At 39.1% G+C, this 23,158-nt stretch overlaps 1 protein-coding gene and 1 long non-coding RNA gene across 4 annotated transcripts in view; one reads left to right on the top strand and one right to left on the bottom strand.

The window, feature by feature from the left end:
- The window catches only part of Slc14a2 (solute carrier family 14 member 2), a 420,990-nt gene that overhangs the window by 238,137 nt on the left and 159,695 nt on the right, over nucleotides 1–23,158 (top strand). For all 3 annotated transcript variants that reach the window (XM_063231749.1, XM_063231750.1, XM_063231751.1), the window contains one exon: nucleotides 10,474–10,543. The gene's annotated coding sequence lies outside the window, so the exon portion shown is untranslated. The remainder of the gene's footprint in view (nucleotides 1–10,473; nucleotides 10,544–23,158) is intronic.
- LOC111758056 (uncharacterized) overlaps nucleotides 5,431–23,158 on the bottom strand; it is a 30,911-nt gene continuing 13,183 nt past the window's right edge. Inside the window, exons 2-4 of the long non-coding RNA XR_010041441.1 lie at nucleotides 21,381–21,579; nucleotides 10,670–10,778; nucleotides 5,431–9,001 (exon numbers count right to left, since the gene is read on the bottom strand). This is a non-coding gene — a long non-coding RNA (uncharacterized LOC111758056). The remainder of the gene's footprint in view (nucleotides 9,002–10,669; nucleotides 10,779–21,380; nucleotides 21,580–23,158) is intronic.

The following is a 23,158-nucleotide window of genomic DNA, read 5'->3' as shown; positions in this document are numbered from 1 at the left end:
CAGCCTTGTACCCTAGAGGTCTGTAGTATTCTTGTGCCACTTGGCAGACAGCCTTCATATGCTGGTTCTGGTTGGACCAGAGTTTGCTATTTCACACTGATTCTCACAAACTTACTCATGGATTGTTATACCAATGCATGTCCATTTTGTGTGAGGCTATTAGCAAGGAGGTGCAGAGATGGGCGTGGAGGAGAGGGGCAGAAGAAAAAGATGATACAAAAAAGAGACCCAGGGGACTTCATCCATAGACTGTGGAGGCCACAGAGTGAGAGATGGCACATGCACCAGAAAATCATATTAGTATGAGTCGGAGATGCTAAAGGCTGGAGTCTGTGCTTTCAACCATCAACAGAGCAGGAGACTCTTTCTGAGTAAGAGGCACACGGCATGGAGTCTATCTGAGCCTGGCGTCATGAATTCAAAACACGAAACTTAGGAGTGCAGGGAACTGCAGCCCAGATGGATGGAACTGCCATTCCTTGCCACAAGAGCTATAGAAATGGACTGCAGAAATGGTCCTAATCTACTGCCCACATGTAGAAGATAGCAGGAGAAGAAACTAGACAGGTAAACTAAGGTTGGATCAAGGAGGGGATTAAGTTCAGGATGCAGTGGACAGTGACTAGACATGTCTAAAGAGAAAAAAAGATGGTCCACCCCTCTAAAGTGCTATTAATTAATGAGTGGCCACATTCACTTGTTCTTCCTTTTAGCGAACAGATAAATGAGCATACCAGTGAACAAGGCGGGCAGAGGCCACTGCCTTCCAGGAGCTTTAGCTGTTGCTTTATCTCTTGATGATAGGACACCATTCCCTGTGGGCGGGATTTTCAAGGTTCATGGCAGGCAGCAGTTAATCCCTGAGAAGCCCACGGATGCTGCTGAATGAGGGCAACTGGCTCCCTGCAGCTGGGGCTTGTGGGGAGAAGTCATTAACAAAAGGGATTGTATTAGCCAGGACTCTCTTGGTTGCAATCAACAAATCAGACTGTCTGAAGCAGTTGAAGGTGATTTATAAGTTTATGTAGCTAAGTTCTTGAACACCCAGGAGTGGGAATTGACCTCATGAATAACTGGAATTGAGGATATTAATACCATCTACCCCTCAATCCTCATTTATGTTTTCCCATGAATATTATATCATTTTCTCAAATTGGACTTTATTGGAAGTTTATCATCAACTCCTACAACCTCAGACTCTGGCAGTTGAATAGCCAGAGAAGAAAGCTGACTCTTTTGAGCCAATGCCACTTTGAAACTCCCAGGGAAGGATGAACTGTCTTAGTTGGGTTATCTCCCAGGCCAACCTGACAGCCAGAGAGATGAGATTCTGTGCTGCTTCCAGGCTAGGCTACCTGGTCTCCTTTATAGTTAGTAGGGACAGGAGAAATATTAGGCATCCACCACTCGGACTGAGACACCTAAAAGCAACTTTACCTATATGACAGTTGAAGTGAGGGGTGACCCCAGTATCTTCCCAAAAGATCTATTATAATTCAGTCCTACTCTGGCTGGGATAGAAATAAATGTTACTCTCCGCTGCCCCACCCTGTCTCCCACACACACAAATCATAAAATGATACCATCAGACAATTTAGAGAAAGAAATAACACTCTATAAATGATTTTTCCTGAAGACCTGGAAAGAAGGTGGGTTATTTTGAAGACACAATGCTGGGGGTGACAGGCGAGGGAGAGGATCAGGTCCACAAAATCAGGTGCCAGTGAGTTGCAGGACTCACCAGAGCTGTATGAGCAGAGTCCCTGCCTGCCTTCTCCAAATCATGATAATCACCTCTTGGTCCACCAGCTACCCACCACCCCGACAGGACTGGGAAATTTGGTCAGTAGTGCCCGCAGCTAGAGGCTCTCCATTAGCCGAGGAGATCAGCCTTGCAGGAAACATGGGCCACCAAGAAACAGGTACAAATTTGAAAGCATACAGGAGGCATTAAAGCAGACCAGTTCTCCAGGGGATACTTTTGCTAAGTGGAAACTTAGGTGAAGAGAACCAAAGGGGATCAAATGGGCCATCATTTAGGAAAGAAAAAAAGTGCTTACCATCAGGGAAGAAGATAATATCCTCACCATGCAAGTGAAATCAAAGCAAAATGAGGAGAAATTTCAGCAAAAAAAATGCTTTAAAAACACATATTCACACTTCAGAGAGAAGTTCTAGCTACTGAAGGAAGTGTCATAGCCATGCTTATTGTAAGGATTAGAAGCAGAAGATTAGTGGTGCCACCCTTTGATCCCCTCCAGTGACATTCTGTGTGGTCTTAGACTCTAGATTTTATTTCCCAGTTTGTAAAATGACTTGACAACTCCCACATTACGTTCGGCAGAAGATCATATGAGGGTCATCGGAATGATAGATGGAAAGCAGATATTAAATTATTAAGCATCTCTATTGTACTTAATTAGGGTAGGTGAATAATTAGAAAATGACAGATATAAATTGGGTCATTCTAACTAAGGAAAGGAGGAAGCAATGAGAGAGTCTGTTTAAGGCTTAAATCTCAGGTGATCTAGCATCCTGCCAAATGACAGGGACTGAAGCAATAGAATCTACGTGTTTAAAAATCACATATGATTGCTGAGCACCTACTACATTCTCAGTCCCTTTCAAGATGTCACAAATAAAGTAGACAAAGCATAAGAGATAATCCCTGAGGCTTATTGGCTAACTGATGAAGTAAAATATGAACAAATAAAATGCAACTCACAGCAGGAATGAAGGTAAAAGCCAAGCTAAGCTGTTGATAATAAATGTTAGAAGTCAGAATGGAGATGGGTGGGCTGATGGGTAGGAAGAGCTGCCTCTGGGCTGCTTCTGAAGTAGGATTTGGATAGTGAACAGTAAAGGGGAAGAGCATGAAGAAGGTGACCAAGATGCAAGTCAGGAATGCCACAGACACAATTCATGTTCCTGCATGGTTCAAGAATGGTGAATGTGGACGAAATGGTGTAAGACTGGAAAATGGACAGTCACTTTAGAAAGGGCATAAGGGTCCAGATTGCAAAAAGCCTTGATATCAGATGAAGAGACTGATTGTTAAGGAAAAGAATCAACTGCAGGTCTTGAGACAAAGATCTCTAAATCAACTGGTAGGTGTTAAGTCAGCAGGGTAGAGTAAGGTAAGGGTAGGTAAAATCCTCAAAGAATAGGAGCTCAGCTATGTAGGGAATTTAGAGTAATTGGCTGCAGAGGAAGGAAGACCACTAGGGAGGGGTGAGGAGGCCTTGGTACCTAACCGCATGTGGTTAGTGAAGAATGATGTGGAATAAAGATGTCTCAGCTGCTCAACAACAGGGTTAGTTACAGTGCAGTGCGAGTCTGTGCACTTGTGCCCTGTGCCTGGCAGAGTTGAAGGGAAAGAAATTTTACTAGAGGAAGTGATGTGTTCAAGGCTTTAAGTCTTAGAGGTTTTGTCATCCTGCTATCAGAGGGAATACCATGCATCCAGATAGAGGAAACACCTGCACGTAAGGCCCAGGCAAGAAGGTCTGAAAAATAAGAGCCTCTACTGTTGAGCATGTTTCAGGATGAGGGAGAACTAGGCAAAGCCGAATCCTGGATGGACTTTTGAATTATGCAGCAGAGATGGGAAGCTATGGAAGGACTGATAAGAGAAAAGTTGTCAGATTTTATTATACCTGCTTGCACAGATGCAGGGAGTTGAAAAATAGACCTAATCCCCAAATGAAATGTAACGTGGCTCCAAAAGCACCTCTGATTTCTCTAATGCATCATTACTCTCTTGCTATTCCCATATCCTTGCTTTTTAAAAATTTGTGCCGACATTTAGCTTAATAAATGTTACTGGCATTGGCTTTGGTGCATAAATATTCATAATGCTGAGAGCATCCTTGTAGGTAGGAATAATGTTCCCTATCTTTGTGCCATTTACTAATTTGGATCCTGAGCTCAACCCCATCTGATACACATGTAATTTTAAAATTGGGATCTCTATATTTTTGTTTTTGCTTTATTTATTTCCTTGACTTAGCTGGTTAGGCCTTTGCCCATTCTTTTACTTTCAACTTTCTAGTCACTTTCTTCTGTGTCTCTTGTTCACCTCATGTAGTTTCTCTTACTTTGTAATTTAAACTGAAAATCTATTTTAATATACTTTTATATTTTTTGATATCATGGATATATTTGGTCTTCGTATTGACATCATGTACTTTCCACTTTTATTGTTTCTTTTTATCTTTCAGTTATAGTCTGTGGTTTGCTTTAGTTTAATTTGGTTTTTACTTGGATACCCAGAATTTAATATTCATAGCATTTGATTGTCTTTCCCATACTATATAATACTCTTACTCTTCTAGATCCTCAATAGGTATTGACTCTCAGTTCTTCCACATGATGTAATATATGTTTCCTCTCCAGCCTCTCACTGTCCTTCCCCACTCAGTTTTAATTGATAATGATGATAACAGTGATATTTCCATTAATTTTAACTTATGATTTTTAGTACAAATTTTTTAATATTACTTGATTCACCCAGTGTAAGTACTGTAGTAATTTTTAAACTTTGGCTGCTGGCCATTTTCTCTCCCAAATTTTTAGTGTTATTTCAGTGTTTTTGTTGTCTTATAGCTCATTAATATTTATGTTGTTTTCTCCAATATAATTACTAGAGGTTTTTGGTATTTTAGGTGGTTTTGTCTTAATCCTACACTAAATTCATTACAACCTCACTCTCTGTCTCTCTGCCATAATTTCCTCATTCTCTACTGGGTGGGTTAAGTCCAGCCTTGAGCAACTTTAATACAAGATCCAGGAAATGTATTTCCTGGATTACCATTGTTTGGTACATTTGCACTTGAACAGTTTGAGCATAACAAATTTTCATTCTCATTTCTTAATGAGGTTCTGTAAGTATTATGTAGGTGTGGGAAGTTCTGAAAACAACTAACTTTTCCTTCAGAAATAAATTCTGAATTTTGTTTTACTTATTTGGTTTGTGTTGGTTGGATTTTTGTTTGTTTATTTGTTTGGACAATAAAAGACAATAAAAACCTTTAGGTTTGATATTTCTTTATCAGTTTTTCATGAGATAGTTTGTGTTTTATTTTTTATTGTAGCTTCTTAATTTGTATGTAGATTTCAATATTTCTGGAAAACATTCTGTTATTATAGTCTTTCAAATATACTTTCTATTCTATTTTTCCAGTACTTCTCCTCAAGTCTTGGCATATGCACAGATTTAATGTATTTTATCTTCCACATTTATCTTTCTTAATCCTTTCTCACTTTGCATTATCTCTGTGCATTGTCTCTTATTCATCTCATTATTTCTGTCCCAACCCTGTTTTCATACTTTGAGGAGTCTCTGTTCAACTTCTTGTTGCTCTTGATGAGTCCTTAACTTTGGGGGAGACTTCTTATTTCTCCTCTCCTTTTCTGAGGTCTGTTAGTTCATTTTTGGTTTTGGTTTTTCATTTTGGGGGGGGCTTGTTTGGTTGGTTGTTTTTTATTTTTATGTTTTATTTTGTGGGTTTGGGGAGTAGCTTTTTTATTTTTTAAACATTTTTGCATTTCTTTATGGAGTTCTTTTATGTAAGTAATCTTGTTCACTAAGCTTTGGTTTTTTTTATTGGTTAGTTCTATGATAGCTATCTTGGCGTATTTTTCTTTTGTTTGATGGCAGTACAACTTGGTACATGTTCTTCATTAACTTGTTCTCTCTAATTATTATCGACTCCTCTTACAATATCTTTGTAGAGCCCTTCTGATGGTTTCTTTTTCATTCTGGCTCTTAATTGACTGAGATAAGCCCTTTCCTAACTGAGAATTCTGGAAACGTTTATGGGGGATAACAGCCAACTTATGACCAAACTGAGCACAATCTTTTTGTTTATAGGAGGTGCCCTGCATCACAAAGGGTGTGTATGTGTATGTATATGCGTATACATATGCATATATACATGTACAGAAATGATTTAGCCTTTGCTTCTTTCCAGAAGAAAGACAGGATTGGCAGTTGCAAAACTGGTTAGTAAAGAACTTTTCCTGTCTGGGCTTCTTTTCCAGCAGATATGCTTAGATGGCAGTTCTGGTTGTTTTCTTATTCTAACTCCCCTATTTTCAACAGAGCCAAATGAGGCCAGGGATGTGCTCTCAAATAGCCCATTCTCTTTAGACCAGTTGCTCCCCAAAAGGCAGTGGTTCTTTTCACAGACTGCTCTCTGCCAGCTTTGCTTAAGGTCTTTGGCAGCAGATTCCTTGCAGCATCTACCGGCCCCTGGTTGGACCTGCATCACTTTTGGCAGCTCTTCTTCAACACAGGTGAATTTGCATTTCTGCTTCACATTTTTCTTTTAGTTTTGGAATGAATTCAAGAAAGTGGGCAGGGCCGTCTTAACCCTGGTGTGTTAAAAGTCCTTTTAAAACCCTGGGCATCTGCTGAAACTCTAACGCTTAATATTATACCTGAGAAAGACAAAATGATCTATAAATATATGTTAAAAAAATGAAATAATCAGTTACAATTCTCAAATGGAATAGTAGAAACATAATTGCGTTTAAAGCCTTTCGAAAGAACTTCATCAAGGAATCCTCCTGGCTCTTCCTTCCTACTGTATAAAGAAGCACACTTTCCATAGCCTTTTCCACGATTCAGACATCTCTAGCCCACTTTTACCCATTTTTGTTTTATATTCTTGGCATCCTGCTCCATTTATTATCTGAGCCAGGCTGGAGTGCCTGGATTCTATAAGAACACATCACACAGTGGGTTTTTTATTCTAGTCTAGTACATAGCCTCCATTTTGATTTTTTTTTCCTCCTTGACTTACTTCAGAGATTGGGAAAACTCCTTATCTTCTTTATGATACCTTTACACAAAATTGAAAACAGAATGATTTTGTCTATCCCTTGTTTTTGTAAGGAATGGAGATAATCATTCATGTTATCCACAGCAGCAGGCCTCTCTGTCTGCGATGGTCTGACATTTGTCCAGATGCAGCCAGGAAAGAAGGATCCTTTTACACGTAGGATGCCACAATACATGTGATCTTATTTTAGCCCCCATAAACTCCATGGGAGTCTTTAGGAATGGGGTAGAAGAAGTGGACAGTGAAGCAACGTCCAGCCTGTCTCATTAGAACTTCTAGAGGGAAGACACCTATCTCAAAAGACAGGGAGGCTTTGACTCAAAGAATCTGTACTTGACCCCCTGAGAATAAGAAATTTATCTCAGACTATTTTCTTGACTTTCCTATGGGAATATAAGACACAAATATTCATTTCTGACTTTCTTCTAGTCTACAGGAAATGTCAAATAACCACTCCACCTACTCAAAACACATTACAGTCTAATCCCAAGTCAGATCCCACATTCCTTTTAGAGATCAAAAATGGATGATTTTTGCCGGGCATAATGGCACATGCCTGTAATCTCAGCACTCAGGAGGCTGAAACAAGAGGATTGCTGCAAGTTCGAGGTCAGTCTAGACTACAAAGTACATTCAAGTGCAGCCTGAACAGCATAGCAAAACTGTCTCAAAAAGACAAAAAACAAACAACAACAAAAGGATTATTTTCTTTCTTTGTCTTGAGTCATTCAGATTTCTCCAAATTTCTCATTCTCTATACACTTCTCTCTACTGAGGTAGCTGTAGTTGCCTGCTCACATCTGCACATGCCTATCTCATTAATAGAGCATCCTTCCTGGACATTGGTAAGATGATAGGTCAGACAGTAAGAAAAGGAGGGCCCAGTAGATGCCTGCCCAGTCTGCATTAGTGGTCTTGCCAGAATCCCAACAACCAGTCATCTCAGCCACTGATGCAGGATACATTATTAGTGTTCTTGCTTGCAGATACACATTGATATTACTCCTATGGTTCACCTTACCAAGGCAGAGCTCCTTAAACACACCCGAAAACCTGTGATCACTCCATTCCTACCCCTCCCCGAGAGTCTATACAGATTTCCATCAGGGCGCCTAGCATTCCAATTTTCCAGGAACAGTTCCAATTAGTATCCAATGTCCTGTTCAGTTAAGCATTTGTTCCAAACAAAAATTATTTTTAAATTATATTTTCTCCCTAGTTGAATATAATACTTAACTTTCTAGATGCAGTATGAGTCAGAATGCCTCTGGTTATAACCAAAGTTCCCTTCTACATTCCTTTGTACAAGAATACTGAGACTCACAAAGACAATGAGGTAGGCAAAAACTGAAGTCCAGGCACCCAAACCTCTAGGGAAAAGTTGAAGATTCAGGCACTAGTAGTGGCCAGACAGACTCAAAGAAATTGGGGAAGGGGGTGCTAAAGGAACCACCTAGCCCAAAGATTGGAAAAAAAGAGTAGGAATCCAGGGTCAGGGAACAGGTTTTAGAATAATACAGTCTCCAGAGCAGGAAGAGGAGCCTTTACAGAGGACAGCATTTTGTGATGCTCTCTCTCCTCCCTTTATGCCTGAGCATTCTGGTTGGTAATACACCAGTGATTTCTCACTGTTATTTCATTTATGGCAATGACTTCAGGTCCATGTGACTGGTCATAATGGTGATCTATGTGTGCCATCTACAGTGGGCATGGCTAATGAATCCTATTTTATTTCTTAATTAAGAATTTGAAAGTACCGCAAATTACTGCAATTAACATGGATTTTCTTCCTCATTTATTTACTTATTTAGATGCCTGAAATTGCACCCTTAGCTTAAACCAACCACGAAGTTCAGAGCCTGTTACAAAATATAGCATTCATTAAAATATTTATTCCTCCCCAACAATGAGGGTTGAGTTTGGAAATGGCATTAGTATCTATGTACACAAAATGATGCCAAAAGAATATCCATTAAACTCAGTCTATCTGGCCTCAATAATTTAGATTTATTAACAACCCTTTGTGTGACTGAAGCATACTTAAGAGTTTTAGGATACCCTGTTGTTATGTTGACTTTGCGTTCAGTACTGCTGCTATCCATACCGATGTTCTTAGGGACTATAAGTTTCATCACGGCTTCAGACTTCAGGACTCACTGAAAGATAAGAATAACAAGTTCAGGGAGGTTGGATTCATCAGGTTGATTTCAAAAAATGGTACTTTAAATAAACTGCTTATCATCAAGTTGTCTAGTATATTTCAAGATTCAACCTTAGTTTTCATTCTTATTTTTACTTTTGGTTTTGTTTTCTAACTGGTTTGCCTGCAGACACATCTCAAAAAGGAAAGGTTGGAGTTAACCAAAACCGCACTCCAAGCTACAGCCAGCAGGAATATAAATCCTCCCCTAAAGGGATTGAGAACCAGCATATCAAAGGCTTAAAAGGTGCACACCCTTTGAAATATAGTATTCCACTTTAAGAAATTTATTTTAGAATAAAGAATATGTAACAAGATAGCTACAATGTTCATTCAAGTAATGTTTATAATAAGAAAACAAATATGTAGTCAAAATGTGCAACAATAAAAAATTGAGTAAATTACAATACAGCCTTACTTTAGGGATATTAAACAAATAAGAAAACGTGGTTTATACTAGTTACCTACGGCTCCATTACCCTAAAAGCAACAACTTAAAATACAAACAGTATCTAACACTTTTAGGTATCTGAGTGCAGCTTTGATTCTTTTACAAGAATACAGTGAAGGAATTTGCAAGGATCGCAGTCATCTCCAGGTTTAATCTGAAACCTGACTTGAGAAGCTCTACTTTCAAGCCCACTCAAGTGGTGCGTGGCAGGATGCAGTTCCTCCCTAACTGGGGTCAGACGTTTCTTTCTCTTCCTTCCCATGTGACAATATCTGTAGGACAGGTTATAAATGTGACTGTTGACTTCATCACAAGCAAAACAGAAAACAGGAAGGTGCTCAGGCCACTAGACAGTCTTCTCATCACCTGATCTCAAAAGTGACAGTTCAACACTCATCTTATTCTGTCGGTTAGAAGTAAGTCCGAGGGGCCAGGCTCAGTGGCACAGTGCCTGTTTGGCAAATGCAAGGTCATGAATTCAACTCCCAGTACCAAAAAAGAAAAAACAAAAGGTAAGTCAGAAAGAGATCCAGCCCGTTGTGTGGCTTGCACACAATGATGAGCTGAGGAAGGGCCAGGGATCATAGTGAACCATCTTAGAATTGTCTGCACACGACTAAAGCTTTTCACTGACGGAAGATTCTCATAATATATTATTCAATGAGATAAAAGCAGATCACAAAACAGTATGTGCAATATGACCTCTGTTTTGTAAATAACAATAATATATAATAAAACACAATTACATATTATATATCATACAAACCACTCTTGTTCCATGAGTTGCTAGTGGCTATACCTGGATTATGGGATAAGAGATGAGTTGTGTGTCCTATTTCTTAATTTGTGGAATTTTTAATTTTGTTCTAAAAAGAAATATTAATACAATTAATACAATTTTAAAAAGAGTGAATGTTACTAATTTTTTTTAAATAAAGCAATCTAAGCCCAAATGTTTCTTATCTGTATCTTTACAGGACTTTTTCTCGCTTGTTACTTGAAGTCAGCTCAACAGAAGTTCACATGGTCTCTGTGATCAAGAAAATTGTAAGTACGTTCTACTTGTTGCTGTGCTTGTATCTTCTAAAGCAACTGCTAATAATGATGCCATGAAAAACTAAGATTATTTTTCCATCTATGGTCACTTGGGACCCCTTGGGAACTGTGACTGACCTGAGAAAGGTAGGGCCTGTGCTGTTTTTCTTCTTCTTGAATCTGTGCCTTCCCAGTCAATTCTGGTTGCTTCTAGACATGAGCTGACACAATCACGTGGACATTTCCTCTGCAAATTTCAAAGGAATAGGTTCTATTTACATGTCAAAAATAGATGAACAGATCTGACACTGCTGAACATAATTGCAAGTTTGAAAAAGGAGAGGGGATGGATGAGAGAGAAGATAGAGTCATTAATAATCTCTACACTTCATTAGCTTCCCTGCCTCAAGCCACCAGGAGGGCCTGAGTTGGGACACTACTGGTTCAGATTTGGAATAACTTCTTCAGCAATGTAAATGTTATCTTAAGGTCACTTTCTGATGAAAGCTACTTTAGTGCCAAGCACAGATTTATTGGTTGTTTGACAAACAGTGCAGCTGCTGTGTACCTACACGGAGCTTAGAGAAACTGCTCAGGAGGGCAAACTGGTGTGGGTGAGGAAGAAAAGCAGTCACCCACACTGAGGCAGGCGATTAGAACCAAGTCTGAAATACTACTGGGTCTCTTTCCTTTGAAACCTACAGTACAATACAACAAAAGTCAGCTGCTAAACCTCTTTGTTTAACAAAATACTTCATTCTTCTCTCGTATAAGGTCCAAATGAATGTATTTCCAAGTGATGATTCAGAAACCCACATGAATCTTATCTGTAGCTTTACCGTCTTCTAAGGCCTCTATATCTCATGATGGATCCACTGGATTTAGCTTTAGACTAGGAAGGAGAAAGCAGATATGGCTCACTATTCCTACTTAACATCATCTCATATCCCATGGGTGAAAACTGGGCATATGAGACTCACTGGTGGAAAAAATCATAAGGTCTTTGATGGCAATTACTTCCCAATAACTTCACCATGTGACAGGACAATGTACAATTTGAGTTATTTAAAAAATCATAGTCTTATAAAAGGATCTCCTTTTTTTTAATGCGTTGTAGCCATTGTTGATTCCCTATGGTCTTGTTTTGAAAGTCCTATATCATTATCATTGTTTTGTTGGGTTGGGTTTTACTCTCTTTTGTTTCATTTGATTATGTCAAATCCAATGGCAGGAGCGGCTTTTCAAAGATAGCAAGTACATAATGGTAGCAATTTTGGATTTATTATAAGCTTGTTTTGAAGTCCTTTATTGCATTCATTGTTTTGTTTTTATTGTTTCTATTCTATTGTGTTCTATTTGATTTTTATAATATCTGAAGTTATCTGTAGCTATTTTGAAAACATCAAAAGCATTGTGGTAACTATTGTTGATTGTGTAATGTTTTGAAGTTTTGTATCTCTTACACTGGTTTGTTTTGATTGGTTTTATTCTGTTTTATTCTCCTTTTAAAAAAAAAGTTCTTGCTGGGGAAATTCTTAATAGGAATTCATATATCAAATCTCAGAGCAGGGAAAATTGATTTATCAATGGTTCTGAATAATGAATCATTCTACCCTATACGCTGTAACTTCTAATGCCAATAGTATGTCTCATGATTAAAACAATGAGTCACTAGTAGCAAGGGCCAAAGACTAAAAGTTTTCCTCACTGCAACAATTTGCCAGTGCTGGAGGGTAGCAGAACATACTGAGTTCTCAAGCTTTCTCCTTCAAACTTCCTCAGTGGGGAGAGGCAAGTAACTTTGATGTTGCTGATGTGGTTTTACAGAAGGCATTATATAGAAGTTCCTGGAAATTTCTCCAAAAAACATAAATAGGGCCCCAGAAAGAAGGAAAAAAAAAAAAGGAAAGCAAGCACACGCATTCACACATTCACACATGCACGTATATATACTCATACACTGTTTTTTGGGAGACTATAGCAGCCAGCATCACAAATCCTAGTAGACAGGTCACAGTTGGAAATCCATTTCTAGATGTGTCACAGTCTTCTTTCCCCCTCTATTTTACTTTTTTTCTAAACTAATTTTAATGGATGAAACTTTTTTTTATTCAATGCATAAAATAACTGTTTTAGCCCTAGGTTGGAGATAGTATTTGGAGATAGTTTTTGACCCTGTGTTGGGTGACTTGAACATCCAGAAACAAGGAACTTCTGTAGACATTGACCTTGACATAGAAACCAGTTGTTGGCCTCAGTCCCGCAGCTAAATGCTATGATGACAAGAGAATTTAGACTCAGGCAAGACCATGTTTTCCTGTAAACCAAGTCCGTAAAACTCAGCTCTTTCTTTCTCTGTTTTCTTATGCAAATATTGAGAACTTGGAGCTCAAACAAGAAGTTAGAAAGTACCTTGAAAATCATTCCATGGTGCATAAGCATAGCAGAGAGTCTTTATTTTAACTGTGCTGTTGCCATTACATTCTGTGGTTGGCTCAGCCTTTTTAAACCCAGAACAGTTAATGAAGTGGCAGTGGTGTTGGTCATCCACTAGGAGGGCAAAGGGGCCAAATGAAATTGTATTTCTATCCCATTTTAGTTTCCCATCTTTCTTTCATAGCATTTGTGTTTAGTGGGTTTACAAGTTCTACCTTGACAATGGCATTTTACTCTATTTGCTTCTAACCAAATTTAGGCTAAGGATATTTTTTTAAATACTAAAAATGGAGGAATTCCTTATTGGTGTGCTAAGTTAACTTTCACCAATAGTCAGAACACTGATACCTTTGAGCCCATGTCTCACTTTTGGATCACGTTACCTATAACTCTCAACTAACTATTCTCAGCATAACAACAACAAAAAGTAACTAAGTCTACTTTCTTCTTGCCAAGAATAACTTCCAATAAACAGGATAACACGTCCTTCATTCATGAAAGAGAACCAAAGCAGACAACCACAACTATGATCAGAGCAGCTATTTCTAAGCTTCATGTTTGCATGTTAAAAAAATAAGTAATGTCAGCTATAGTCTATTTGGAATAAATTTAGTTGATTGATCTCAAAGTCTGGCCCTAAGCTCTGAATTAAGAATCACCAGGAAGAGTCATGTGGTTCATCTACAGTGTAAGGCTCAACAAGCAAGGCACTGGAGCATGTGTAGAAATTCTTGAGTTTCCATGAATATGGGTGCAAGAATATGCAGGGATAAGATGGAGGAGGAGGAGAAGATTGGCCAGAAATAGTGGGATCTCCAGAGTTTAAAAAACAAGCAGATCATGAATTCTAGAGACAAGGATTCAAATTCAAGTCAGAAATCCAGGGGCTCTGCTCAATTCACAGGGGCCACTAAAAGAGGCCGAAGGAAGGGCCAGCACTTGTGATAATGGCTTAGAAGAACTCCAACACAGCCCAGTTTTGCCCTGAAGGGGGCTAAAGAACAGATAAGAAATTTCATTTAGTAAAATTAGGGAAAGGGCAAGAACTTAATTACAGAGGAAAAGTACCTTTTGTATTAGATTAAGTGAATGGATTATAGTGTTGTATTATTTGTTGTATTATCCATGAATGGCATTTGGCCCAAGCCCAAGTCAGATCCTGTCACAGGGGCAAGACATACTCCAGTTGTGCAACTAGAAAGGGTTAGAAAGATGCAGGATAGAGCCATATGCTCACTCCAGGGGAGGTGCTTTCACGTGACATCAGAACTGACCTCAGTATGTGTTGTAACTGAATTAGTGGCTGCAACATTCGAATGATGGATCACACTTGGAGATCAATCATGCTGTCTGTAGTCAGCAAGAAGGGCCAAAGACAGATTTGTTCCAATACCTGCACCTTCAGAGTTCTCATTCTCTCATGTCAGCCCTGAGCCCAGCATCTGCATAAGGCTACCTCTGCTGCTTTGTCTAGACAGACAGCATGAACTGCTCACCCACTTCTACTTCTCCACACAGCCTAAAGGAAATGGTCTTTAGGAAAGAGAATTTCTACATCTTCTAGAAAAATGTGTAGAAACTTTACTGGATCAGCCATACTTGCAGACAGATGGATTCTATTCTCCTACAATCCTTTCTTTAGGTGAAGAAAGTAAAGGCCCTTTCATACACCCAGCATCAGTGCCTTCTGCAAGTCATTTTCCTCATGTAAATCTCAGCAAGTCCATGATTCTTACAAGGCCCACATTTTCCAAGCACTTTTATTCACACTATCTCTTTTGAATTTCATGACACTATTTAGGGGAAAAAATTATTATGTCTTGTGTAAAGATGAAGAAATTAAAATTCAAAAAGTTTGAGCACCTTAATTTAAGTTACCAAATAAGAGTGTGAAATGGGATGCAAGCTTTTAAGTAAGTCCAAATTGCCTGTAACCCATCCTTTCTTCCAGACAGCACACCTTTGTACATCAGCACTGGAAGTTGGGGGAAAAGAAGAGTCAGGAGAGGCAGAGAAATTTGGAGACAGACAGTCCAAATTGCATATGGTCACAGGCCATCCTGAGAGTACAATTTTGAACATTTTAAAGAATTCTCACACTCCGATTGAATCTGATCAGCCCAGCCACCCTGAAAGAGGCAAAATAGATTTGACAGTGAAGGAAACTAATACTCAGAAAGGTCAAGGGAGTAACCCAAGAATCGATGGCCATTTGATAGAGGAGTCAAGACTGGGTCCTAGATCTGTGAGGGCAATTACCTTTGCAAAGGATGGGATGGGGGAAAAGTCTTCCCTGAAGGAGGTAGGAAAGAAGTGATTTATTAAAAAATGAACCATAATTCATATAAAAAAGGCCAAAAGCAATCAAAAGAATTTTGAGATAGAATACAAGGAAGAGAAATTTAAACCACAGACATTAAAATGCAAGATAAAATAGTGTGATAGAGGTGTTGAGACACAAAGACCAATGGAATACACCCAAAAGTTCAGAAAGAGGCATATATATTTTTGGTACATGATGTGGTGATTACAAATAAGTACATCAGTTACTGGGTATTTGATATACAGTTTCATAAAATATTGGTTCTTTGTATCAGAAAATTAACACAAGGGCTGTATTTCATGCACAAAGTAACACAAAATATTGTGAATAAATTCCAAAATGTTTAAAACCTGAAGTTTTTTTTAAATCACTGTTTTTAAAATATTAGAAGAAAATTCAAGAAAATATATTTAATAATCTGTTCAGGAAAGAATTTCTTAAGATTCAGAAAACACAAATGGAAAAGATGAACAAATTTGATTACATTAAAATTTCAGATTTCTATATGGTCAGAGGCACCAAAAAGCTGGAAGATAAGTGAGACTTGAAGGGTGAGTTTGCATTGTCTTCAACCAACAAAAGAGTAATATCTAAAGTACATGGGAATGAGAGGGAAACTATAACTATAATTAACAAGACCCAATACAAAAATATGCAAAATATAAAAACAAGCAGTCCACAGAAATAGAAATCAAGGTGACTTATAAAGATCTGAAAAATTGCCCTGCCTTACTCATAATCAGAGAAATGCCAATTAAAGCCAAAAATGCTATCTCAACCTATTCCACTGACAAAAATTAAAAGGTCCAAGAATGCCAAATTTTTGTGAGAAATGGACACCATCATCCCAAAGGGAATACAAATTATATCAAGCCCTTTAGAAAGTAATTCGGAAATATCTTCTAAGAGTGAAGATGCCTGTGCCCTGGGACAGCTTGTTTTATGTCAAAATACTTACCCTAGATAAATTGTCCTCTAACATGTGAATTTACTTTTAAATTGCATTATTTGCAATATCAAAAATTGGAAAACAATCTAAATAACCACCAACAGGGCAATGGAAAAGCGGACATGACGTTGAGTAAGCTGGGCACACATTTGAAAAAGGATGGCCTTTGAAAACCGAAACTGACTGTAAGAAATGAAACAATATTAATGCACCACTTACATACTTATTAAAACATGAAAAATATTGTTATCAACTACTTATGGTTTTAAACACATGCATAGTAAAAGCACAAAAATACACAGAAGAACACAAACAAGCTCCAGGAAAATGATTTTCCCAAAGGAGTAAAAGAAACTCAAGGAAAATATAAAGAAGATTCAAGTATACTATAGTATTTTAGTTCCTTAATTAAAATAAAATTTAAATTCAACAAAATGTTAGCATTATAATCTTCTGAGCAGTGGACATTGGGTGTTTGGTACAGTAAACAATTTCAGAAAAGGGAAAAAGAAAAGAAAAAGTTAATCACCAGCTGCCTCTGGAAATGAGAAGGCAGTGGGAAGCAGAGGTCCGCAGGAGACAGAGCTGACAGATCTGAAAATTACTTTGGCTCTGGATTTCTGCTCATGCACGTTCTCTGAGACAGTTCGGTGCACAGGCGCGGTGGGATCACCGAAGAAGCACTGCTGGTAGAAAACCTGTTTTAGGGAGAACCAGGGCTGGTAGGAGAAAATAGTTCACGCCCAAATTGGGGACATTCTCCCTAAAGCTGCTACTCCACCCACCCCCAGCTCTTTTGGAATTGTAACTTCGCTTGCGGGTTTATCCACCAGGAGAATCACCGTATTTTAATTTTCTACCTTGATTCTTCCAAGAAATCGTTCCAGGCTTGTAGCAGCTTCCCCTACAAATACTTCATCCCCTACAAATACTTCATGCTCGTTACATATTTTCTACTCAGAATTAAGGATGGGCCTTCAAGCTAATGAAGGCCTAGTGATTTGCAACTTGATTTTTTTTTTCCTTTCTTCAAATGAAAACTTAGGCGAAACCCTAAAATAATAAATAAAATGAATAAATGAATGAATAGGGTAAGGTGAAGGACATCTCAGAACATGGTCTGAAAATAGAATATATTATCCCCCATTTTATGAACAAACACATCATTAACATAAAGATAAAATTGAACTATCCATAGTCATATAGCTTATATTAACAATACCAACAATAATAATAACAGCATTGGCTACCATTTACTACTGTCTTTGTCAAGCACTGATTGTGTTATATATACTAATTAAACTTTGTGGTAACCCAGTCAGTCAAGGGCAGACACAGGAATTGTTCTAGGCAATTTGACTCAAAAGACTGTTTGGATCCACTATTATATAAGCAGCTAAGCTTAAAGAATTCTATTCTTCTGACTCTGAGGCCAAAATTCTCTTCATTGATTTGTTTTATCCTGGTTTCTTAGCTACAGACTTTGAGTGTGTTTCCTTAACCTTAAGTCCCCCCATGCCTTAATCTGCACATATTAGGCACCTAGTGAGGCCTTTGATAAAATATTTGAGCTCAGTGACCAATATCCTTTCTGTGATGCTTTGATGAGATTTTCAATTGACCCAATAAATCTAAAATCCCACTAAGAACTAAACAGAAGCATCAAACAGCATTTTGATCACTTGCATGGAGAGCTAGGTCCCCACCAAATCATGTACACAGAAAGGAAAGCAGGCATCTCAGATCAACATTCTGTGCATGGTCATATTTAAATTGAGGTCCTGGCAGGTTAGAAAGAATGTGCACTTGTCATCATCCTGTACTTATTTCTCCAGAGTAGTGGTATCAGAAGAACCATCCAGAAACCAGGAAGAAGAGAAAACGTAGGCAATTTATAAAACCAAATTCATTCATAGGCATCTCTCCATCTATCTGTTGAATTTTGCATTTCCAAGGTCACCAAATTAGTGCCAAAGCTAGAACATAAAGCCTTAACAAATACCAACAAAGACTATATTCTCTCCTATACTTCTCCTCCCTCCAAAAATCCAACCCATGTCAGTGTGAAAGGGGCCTCCAGGAGCTATCATACTTGACCAATGTTGGAGTGAGGTACATGATGTATACTGACTAGTTCATAGTTCATGGTAGAAGCTGAAGAGGATGCTGGATTTCTTGGCGCCCAGTTCTTCTTTCTCCTTACTACACCTCAATGCTTAGACCCTAGTAGGCATTGACTTGATAGCCACATTCACTCAACAATCAATTTAACAAGTGTGAATGGAGCCCCTCACAGGTTCAAGACCCTTGACTGAGCCAGTAGAGATATGGCAGGTTCAGAACAGAAAATCCTTCTGTTCCTATGGAGGTTACCTTTGATGAGGAGACAAGCAGACACCAGTGTGTGAAGTACAAGTGATTAGCCTTATATTCAATGCAGAATAATAATGCAGAGCAGCAGAGAACAGTGGAGCAAGAGAATAGGCCAACCAGATAAGGCCTTTTTGTAGCTCTGAAACTCCTCAACAAAATGTATTTCCACCTTGAAGTATGCTTTGCTTCCGTGGAATGGCCTTGGCCTTACAGTTAGCATGTCAGATAGATGCACAGATTAACAAGGAGGAGCTTCCCAAAAAGAAAATGTGATTCTAAAACAAGCCCCACCATGTTCAAGAGTCATGCTGCAGGATAGTCTAACCAGCAGGGCAGGGCAGCCATCAGCCTGCCTGGGGAACACACAGGATATTAGGACCTGGGCCTGTCCCCAGAGAAAATAGTGCTGAGTGACTTGAAAGCTTAAGGAAACTGTTCTTGTGATCTGAATGAGCATTTAGAGGCCTCTGAACATCCTCTATGAGGAGGGAAAATTGGAGGTGAGGATAGAATTTAAAAAATTGTGAGGGGGGAAGAGGCCAGAACTCACTAAAAATGTTTCCTTTATTGGCTCAAGAGGTTATGTCTTTGGAAAGGCACTAAAAGCGAGATCTTAGACTCTGTGCGTTAGAAACAATATGGAAGTCTGTGCTTGTGTAAGGTCCTGAAAAAATTTCATAAACAGAAATATGATTTAGTTTTTGACTATAGCGTGATATATCTGTGCAAGCTTTCTAAAAGATTTATCAATCAAATAAATCAGTGACAAAGTAAATAATTGCCCAACTACATTTCTGTATTTACTACTAAAATCACCCTCAGGAGGAGAGGCCTCAGGGAACAGCTGGAGAAGGCCCTAATGCGATCAAGGACATACTGGGAAATGGGGAGACAAACAACTGAGAAGGGCAGTGTTATGATTTCTGTTTAAATGTCCCTGCAAAGTCTCATGTGGCCGTGAGGGCAGGCCTTCTGAAGGTGGCTGAGTCTAGTGTTTGTGATTGGTTCATTTTCCAGCACTGGGATTGGCTGTGTGAGTGCTACATATACCCAGGGGCAGGTAGCCAACATATAATATAAGGGAGGGAAGGAAGTATGGGTCCCCCCCCCATTTTGCCATTTTGCTGTTGTCGCTTCTGGCATCTGCCACAGCTATCAGGAACTGTTGCCCCTCAGCTACACCACACTGTCTTGGAGCCAGCTGAGTATGGACTGAAACCTTCAAAAACTGTAAGCTAAACAAATCTTTCCTTCCTTCATTTTGTGCATCAGGTATTTTGTCCCAGCAGCAAGAGAAAAGCAATTAAGACAGACAGTTAGAAGCTGCTAGATACCCAGAAGCCCTGTTCCTGGGAGTGACACAAAGCCCAGTTGCATGCCATAACTGCTGCCTGCTCCAAACACCAGAGTTCACAGGAGATAGAATTGGCAGGAAACGCACAAGAAGCTTACACTTTCTCTCTACCTTCACCCACCCTTCTCTATTCCCACTGCAAAAGTCTCAAATCTAATGTAACATTGTATATCAGCTCAGGGTGCAGCCCTTCTTGTCTCCTAGACAGGCTCCTACTCTCATCTCCCTTTATCCCTTTCAACAGGTTTTTCCTCAACAAACAGAACACATCACCTTCCTTCCTTCCTTCCTTCCTTCCTTCCTTCCTTCCTTCCTTCCTTCCTTCCTCCTCTTCTCTCTGCCTCTCTCTCTCTCTCTCTCTTTCTCTTTCTCTCTCTCTCATCTCTTTCCCTCTCTCCCTCTCCCCTACACCAGTCTTATAACTCTAAGGAAAAGCAGTAGACACTTTATGGTATACTGTGTTGCTAAATTAGAATGTTGTGTAATTTGAGTATATTAAATGTAGTTTTGACCTAAAATCTTTCAACTTACGATGGGTTCATCAGGACATAAATCCATCATAAGTTAAGGGGCATCTGTACTTCAGAAATGAACTTCATTAAAATCATTGTCAATCTCCATGGAGGTGCAGTGTTTTGGGGGAGAGAAACCAGCAGGATGCCTCTGTAGATGTTAATCCCATCATGGGCACCATGTTTTGATTTGACCTGAGTCTACTTCCCAGTGTGTAGACTGGAGAAGTTAACAGCTAGCCTAGCTACCTCATACAGCTAGCATAAGTATCAAATGAAATAATGAGTGTGGAGGGACTTTGCAGCTCAGCAAGAGTGAGCATCTGCCATTTCTCATCCTCTTCTTTGTCCTTCTCCATATGCAATAATTGAGTTCTCTGAGCCCGAAAGAGCGAGGCTATATTCACAAGAATCCCACTGCCAGTGATGGATCTTTCCTAAAGAATAGTGCCAGGGTCAAATTAGACTCCAGTGAGTTAATCATGGATAATGCCATTATAAGAAGCAGCAAATAAATTGGTAATAATTGACTACTTATTATTTTTAGAAAAGGAAGCATGCAGAGAAAGAATGTAGTGTGAGAGAAAGATTACTCTTTGTGGGAATAATCACTCCTCCTGGCCACTTGGCCTGTATGTGAACCCACTCCCAAGGAGCACTTGGTTCTCTGTGGCATGCAGGGTCATTGTAAAATACTTTTGGACCTGAAATCCTCACTTTACCCTGAGGAACTATAGTCTCTAGCAGGTGTATCCAGGTTTTCAGATCCCCAAGAAAGAGCACAGAGCTGGAAACTCTGCACAGTCCTCATTTTGACCCATTCCTCCGTGCCTAGATGAGGCACACAGTGGTAGGGGCCAGAGACAGAAGCAAACAGATTAGCAAAATTAAGGTCGACCTACCTCTACCTTTTTTATGATGTTCTACCCGGTTTCATGACGAGGTAGGATTTCCGAGGTGCTATAATAAGAGAGGGGTCAGCTATCCATTGAGGACAAGCCAAGTCACTTTCAGAGTCAGATGACACAGCAAGATTTTTCAGTGGTCTCTGGGACCTCATCTGCAGAGGTGAGATGAGGCAAGATAAAAATTGCAGGCTCCCTGTACAGAAAGAGGAGAATAAGGAAATGGGAAAGAAGATTATGCTTCAAATCAAGAACATCACCTTTTATTCAATCCACTCAACAGTACCCTCTAGTGTGAGTTTATTGTTCATTTCCAATTAAGGACCTGGGGCTCAGGAAGACTAACATTTGCACAAGATCACACAGTGGATCAGAGGGGACTCTGAGTGCCGGGCCATTTCCACTGTGGTAAGCTGGCTCACCTAAATTGTGAGTGCTCACTTCAAGTGCTAGAGATACTCAGTAAAGGATAGTGACCCTCCTCTTGTGTCCTGTCTACAAATGTTCTCCTGCTAAGTAACAATTCATTATTATGATATAATATATGATATGACATAGTTGAGTAAGACTTCTACCTGAGACTTAGGTTTGCCACTTAACAGGTTTTTTTAACTTAACTAAATCTCTAAATATAGCTATAAAATAAATATATCATCTCTTTAGGAAGTAAGTACAGCAAGCAGTACCTCGGTTTGCAACTTAAGTCTTTCCAGGATTCTGGTCACAAACTGAATTGAACAAGAACAAGAATGGAATTAAATTCAGTAAGGTTCATTGTTGACCTTATGGGGAAATTTGATTTGATGTTCTTAATTACTTGGTCAGAGCATAACTGACAGATACAAGAAATTCACTTGATTTTTGCTTAGGGCTTTTCTAAGGCCAGAGTGGTTCCAGAGTCTCAACAAAGCTGTCTCTCTAGGTGAATCAGGTGGCTCTACCCTGGGAGAAGTCACTAAGAAAAAAGCCAGCTGGTCCTGGCTGGAGGAAAACCACTATGCAAGATGAACTCTAATATGATTTTCCCCTTTATTTCTGGATATGGTATCTTGCAATATCATATAGTTCCCAGAAAAGAATAGGCTGTAACATCCTATGCTGACTCTCTAAAGTCAGTATAAGGACAGAGTTCAAGCAAGTTATCCAAAAAGGTAAGATGTCATGCTTCTGTTAGTTCTCATAGGGAACTTTTTCAATAATCAGCTTTAGTGACAGTCTGAAGGTCCTAGAAAACGTCATAAAAACAGACAAATTTCTGAGTGTTACCCTAGAGATAGAGAGTCAGGGGTAGAGGTAGAGCAGAAACATGCCTTTTTTCTGTCTTTCTTTGTCTTTCTCATTTTTATCGGTACCAGGGATCAAACTCACAACCGCCCGCTTGCAAGGAAGGTGCTTATACCGCTGAGCTAAATCCCCAGCCCTAGAAACACGCCTTTTAACAAACTCACCAATTGTTTCCAATGCAAATGATCCTTAGAGAAACAATTCTGAGAAACTTTTAAATAGCCTATTGTTTCATGTAGCATCTTACACTGAAATTAACCTGTTTTGCTATCTAACTCCCCAATGAAGTTAAATTCTTGTAGAGCAGAGCCTGTGCCTCTCCTCCTTGGACACCAGAGCCCAGCAGGACACCTGGCACACTGTAGGTTTGCTTGGTTTCATCAGAACAAGAGGATCATAAAATACATCTCATTCTCATAAGACCAGTCTCATATCTATATTTTTGTTCCATTGGCAAGGTTATAGTACCTCGTGTTTATAGTACCTCTTAC

Source organism: Cavia porcellus, unplaced genomic scaffold (genome assembly GCF_034190915.1).
Source record: "Cavia porcellus strain 051 isolate PalLab524CR breed Dunkin Hartley unplaced genomic scaffold, mCavPor4.1 scaffold_20, whole genome shotgun sequence".
Classification (NCBI taxonomy): domain Eukaryota; kingdom Metazoa; phylum Chordata; class Mammalia; order Rodentia; family Caviidae; genus Cavia; species Cavia porcellus.
Note: the sequence above shows the minus strand (reverse complement) of the source record. Positions and strands in the feature narration are given on the sequence as shown.